Genomic DNA, 6,000 nt, shown 5'->3' on the forward strand with positions numbered 1-6,000 from the left:
TATGACAGTGAATTCTGTCAATTAATTGAAAGATGGCTGAAGATTTTTTTTCTTTTTGTCAGATCTTTCTTAGATTTCCCACCATTCAGGCTCATTAGATGACCCTGGGTTCTAGCATTATGAGGTGGGGGAGAAAACCTGCTCTCTATCTGCCTTCTGGACCCTATGCATAATTTTTAAACTTCTGTCATGCTTCCCTTACTTTTTTCCCAAACTAAAACACTTCAAACTTTGCAACCTTTCCTCATAGAGAAAGCGTTACACGCACCTCCCCCAAAAGTTTTCAGCTGCAATTTTCCAGCTCTACAATATCCTTTTTAAGATGCAGAACCAAACTGTACATAGTTTTCCAAATGGTGCAGCTTTATATAACAGCATTACACCCGTTTTGGCTCGTCTGCACTGGCTTCCTATTTGTTTCCGGGCTAAATTCAAAGTGCTGGTTTTGACCTATAAAGCCTTACACGGCATGGGGCCGCAATACCTGGTGGAGCGCCTCTCCCAATATGAAACTACCCGTACACTGCGCTCAACATCTAAGGCCCTCCTCCGAGTACCATCCCATCGAGAAGCTCGGAGGGTGGTGACTAGAAATAGGGCCTTTTTGGTTGTGGCTCCCGAACTATGGAATGGTCTCCCCGATGAGGTGCGCCTGGTGCCGACGCTGCTATCTTTTCGGCGCCAGGTGAAAACCTTTTTATATTCCCAGGCATTTTAATGCGTATTATTATATGTATTGTTGTATTTTGTTACTGTTTGATTATTTTTGTTTACCTTTGTTGGTTTGATTCTATTGTATTATTGTATTTATATATTCCTGATTGCTTTATTTTATGTACACCGCCCAGAGAGCCCTTGGGCTTAGGGCGGTATATAAATTAAATTAAATAAATAAATAAAAATTACAGTTTTAGCATGGAATTCACCTTTTTTACAGCTGGCACACACCGTGCCAAATATTTAATCAAGCTATCCACCACAACCCCAAGATCTCTTGTCTGATTAGTCACCACCACTTCAGACCCCATCAGCATACATGTTAAGATAGATTGTTTTTTTTGGCTTTGCTCTAATATGGATCGTTTCACATATACATCAAACTGCATTAATTTTGTTGCACATTACCCAGTTTGGATGGATCCTTTTGGAGGTCTTTGTGATCTGTTTTGGTTTTCACCACCCTAATTAAAATGCAGTGGTGGCTTCCCATTATGAACTGTAATCCCCCCACCATCCAGAAAAGGATCACAGTAAAGGGCAAAAGTTACACCCCCTATCTCAACTGATCTGGATCAGGACCCTCATACTGGCAGCGTGTAAATGCTTGTACTCAACAACATACCACATGATAAATGTCATGCATACTTTGCCCCTTAAATGATTCTGGTAATATGGTCTTTCTGTTCAACAGGAAAGTTACTTTACAGAACAGTCTGTATATTTACTCATTAGTAAATCCCACTGAATTTAATGGGGCTTACTCCTAGTAAGTGGATATAGGATTCAGCCTTAGAGTCTGGAACATCTAGCAGGCTATTACAACCACCTCCAAAGAACAAATTCTCCAGCGGCATACTTAACAAAATAAAAGATTCTGGTTCTGATCCTGGTATATTCTCTAACCCAATGGTGCTCTATAAATAAAGAACAACAACTATTGTGTTTGCCTGAACTGAGTCATTTCTGATTCATCAGCTGTTCAAATACGTATTAGTAACAATAACAGCCACAGGAATGTCTAGGACAATTAAGTCAGTGTGCTCCCAAACCTCCAGCTCAAAGTATAAGGTATCATTGTTAATAGGAAGAATCACCTGTGAGCTGAGTACAGATTGAAAAGGTACCTGAGGAGTCATTTTCCACATGAAGTTATACTGAACCTCTCATTTATTTCAACCTTTCTGGAATTCACTAATTCACTAATTCCAAGTTCACAGCATTCTTAGGCATGACATCCACTGGAGCAACTAGCACTAACACACCTGTATTCATAGGTAAGTTTTTTGGGGGGAGGGGGAATAAAGATACATTGAAAGTAAAAACGACTATTAGAAGTTAGAACTTGGTTCTGAAAACAAAAGATGATCAATGAAGCTCATACAAGGGCAGTTCTCTTCACAGTACCAGCTCTTAGACCAGTTCTTTGAAAGACAGCAGGACTGCCATTAAAAACATTAGTGCCATATGGGCAGAGCTTGGAAAAGTTACTTTTTTGAACTACAACTCCCATCAGCCCCAGCCAGCATGGCCACTGAATTGAGCTGATGGGAGTTTAGTTCAAAAAACGAACTTTTCCAAGCTCTGCATATGGGGATCCATGCTGCTATCCTAAGGCCTGTAATCAGCTCCATGTAAGTTAAGTTGATTTCATAGCAAGTACCTGTGCCAGAACCACATGCCAGGGAGTCACAATGGTGGCATGAATAGTCGCCACAGAATTTAGCAGGCCCATATGTAAGTCGATCACAAATGCAGTATGGGTATAAGTTCATTCTAGCAATGGAAAAACAGCCCAAGTCTGTTTTCACCCCATGCCTCCATATGCCCCAAAGCAAGTCCATCCCACCATGACCATTTTTAAAGGAAAAATCCTTTAATTTCTGTATGGAAAACCAGCAATTTAAAAAGAAAAAAATGTAGGCACAACTTACTAGGAGGTACAAGGGCTGCTTTAATGTTCGCTCGCTCGCTCACTCACGACTTCAAAGTATGGCACCTGGCATTTCAGGTAAGCATGTTTTTGAACATGCTCCAGGAACCAGCAGCATGCCATGATGTCATCACTTCCTGATAATTCTATGGGGAAAAGATGGTAGCTTGGAGGTAGCCATATTTTTTCTGTACAATATTCCAGGAGCATTTTTTAAACGATTCTTACCCCTTGCTGCAGGCACCATACTTTGTAGCTCCTCCAAGCAATTCTAAACAGTTCTATAGAAAACACTCTTGGAAAGGCAGCCCCCAGACAACCACATCAAAATGTAAGCAATCAAATCATTGCTCAACAAGATACATACATCTAAGATCTGCAGATTAAGCTACAAATCTATGTTCTATTCCACATACTGGTTTGAGAGATACAAACTAGGAAAGTGTGCTACAAAATGCATACAGAGTAAAATCTTCCCTCATCTCTTATTCATTCTAATAGGAGAAAGATAAGACATTTCTGTTTTATTGTACTGTATTTGTGATGTTCATTACGTTATATACTGCCCTGGAACCTGATTTGATTAAAGGTGGCATAGAAATGTTTAAAATACATAAATAAATAAATACCCCATAAATAAATAAATTCCCCAACATGCAAAGCTCTTTTGATGGTCCATCTAGTGCAAGTTTAACTTCTGTATCAGTCATCAAGGTAGGATTCAGCTGCCAACCACACACAGAGTTCAGCAACAATTAATGCAGTCACTGTTGCAGGTCTTCTCATGGTCTGTGTGCTATCCAGTCAAAAATATGCTCTATGGGCAGAAAGTTGGGATATATTTTATTGTTTTATATTTTTATTTATTATTACATTTATATCCCACTTTCCCTCCAAGGGGCTCAAGGTGGTATACAAACATGAAAATACAAACATATAAACTGAAGGAATAGAATGGAGCCAAAACCTGTCCTCCGATTTCTCAAAAGTTTCCCCCCTCATTTTTCTCCCTCTTACTCAGGGCACTTTAGAATTTCTTTAGAATTGTAATGGGTGTAGAGTTGAGCTTACTTTATTGCTGCAAAGTGGCCATGGGTAGCGAGCATGCTTTTCTTTCTTCTAAATATTTCTCTAGCATTTTGCAGCCTCCCCAGCTGCTTGTGCTTCCTGATCTGAAAAAGCCCCATGGGAGAAGTTACCTTATGTTTTCCCTGCATTTTAATTGAAGCACTGGAGTGCAAGAAGGGTGGCTACCAAAAGCCTCAGATTGGTGTGGTCGCTTATTTTAAAAGTCCTTTCTTTTACCTTTTTTAAAATAAAAACATTCTGCACTGGTTTCTTTAAAAGAAAAAAAAGACTTCATTTTAAAATAAAACCAGCTGTCAGGCACATGGTGAGGCAGCGACTCCGCATACCTGTGCATACACAAAAGCTCCGCTGAGGACATATGAGAGTTTACACGAATCCTGGGCACCCAGCAAACTTGCAGAGTGCAGACCGCTGGAGGTATTATTTCTAGAATGAAAGGAAGGCTACCTCACGAACACCACTGTAAATAATGAACAACAAATTTACAGACTGCCCATGAAATCACTGAAATTTTCTCTACACTTTCATAATTTTGTAATACAATTTCTTATCTCATAAACTGGCAGAAAGCGGTAAACAAAAACGCAGCAGAAATTTTTGCTTAACACTAGAAAAGAATAAAGACAAGCAACTGGGCCCTACTTACTGACAAGGGTGATTTTATTTTATTTTTATTTGATTGAGCCTGCTCTGCTATGCTGCAACACAAAAGTTTGTTTCAAGCAGCTTTTATTAAGGAACATATAATTTTCTCTCTCCTTGATAACGAGTTATTTGAAATGCTGGAAATCATACCAACTTGTGCAGCTGTCTTGGTGGTGTCTTTTCTAAATCTGTAAACTGATCCCGTTATTGTGGTCCTGCTCTGTGTCCTCCAGCCAACTGAGGTAAGGTGGATGGAGACCAGAGACAGGACTTTTTCCATTGTAGCACTCCATCTTTGGCACGCCTTCCCCAGAGAGACTTGTCCAACACCATCTTTATATTATTTTTTGGCACCTTTAGAAGGTTTTTGTTTGGTTTTGGCCAGGTTTTCTTACATTTCAGTTTTCAGCTTTGGTTACTGCTTTTGTTTTATGGTTATTTTTAACTGCCTGCTTTTGCTTGCTTGCTGAATATTCATTTATTTATTTTATGCTCTTATCTGTAAGTTCTCCTGAGAGCTACAGCTGAAAAGTGGCCTAAAATTCTAAATAAAAGGAAGGTCTTGTCCTGCTTTTCAAAGGATGACAGGCAGCCAGATAAGCTCCTTGCAGGTAGATATTCCAGAGTTTTCAGCTTGACCAGCCTATATGTTGTATAAGCCAACCCAGCCTCTGCATAAGATGGTATTTTTAGGAGCACCTCATTTGTGGATCTTAGAACTACCAAAAGGAAGGTTCCATATCAGAGGAGACATTCCTTGAGATAACAAGTCCTATAATGTGTTTACATTATGTTAGAGTACTCTCCCAGGGCTTAAAGCCCTAAAATTGGCACAGACATTATCCAAGAAACCCGAAGTAGTAGAAAAAATACAAAATTGGAGAATTTGTATATTTTCCCATGAAAACAGTGGGACTTAAAATCATACACCATATGGTTAGGGTATTTTGAGGCATCTCAGGAAGCCAACATCTGACACATAGTTAACCCAATACACTCTGATTAACCAACATCTGGAACATTTCTACTCCTACAGACAAAATGTCAGACCTGAAGTTTATCTAAGATGCCACCAGACTACATATGCTACTGCATAGCAGGCTGTGGAAGTTCTGTTGTCTCATCATACTTGCATTGGGGTGAAATACGCACTTCTAGAACTGTGCCTCAGTTACAACTTAGAATCATACAATCATAGCACAGTAGAGTCAGAAGGGTCCTATAAAGCCATAGAGTCCAACTCCCTGCTCAGCACAAGAATCCAACTTTAACCATACCCAACAGGTTCAGACAAAATCTGGCTTCTTGTACCTTGAGCCCATTGTTCTGTGTCCTGCACTCTGGGAGGATTGAGAAGAGATCTTGGCCCTCTGTGCGACAACCATTCAAGTACTTGAAGAGTGTCACCATATCTCCCCTCAGTCTTCTCAAAGCTAAACACACCCAGTTCTTTCAGTCTCTCCTCCCAAGATTTGTTTCCAGTCACCAGATCATCCTCGTTTCCCTCCTCTAAAGCTATTCCAGTTTCAATTCCTGTGAGTAAACAATACTTACTGGTATGAGGCGTTTGCATTCAGACTGTGGCTGTGTTCACACCATAGTTTATTGGGATATAC

This window comes from Rhineura floridana, chromosome 5 (genome assembly GCF_030035675.1).
Source record: "Rhineura floridana isolate rRhiFlo1 chromosome 5, rRhiFlo1.hap2, whole genome shotgun sequence".
Classification (NCBI taxonomy): domain Eukaryota; kingdom Metazoa; phylum Chordata; class Lepidosauria; order Squamata; family Rhineuridae; genus Rhineura; species Rhineura floridana.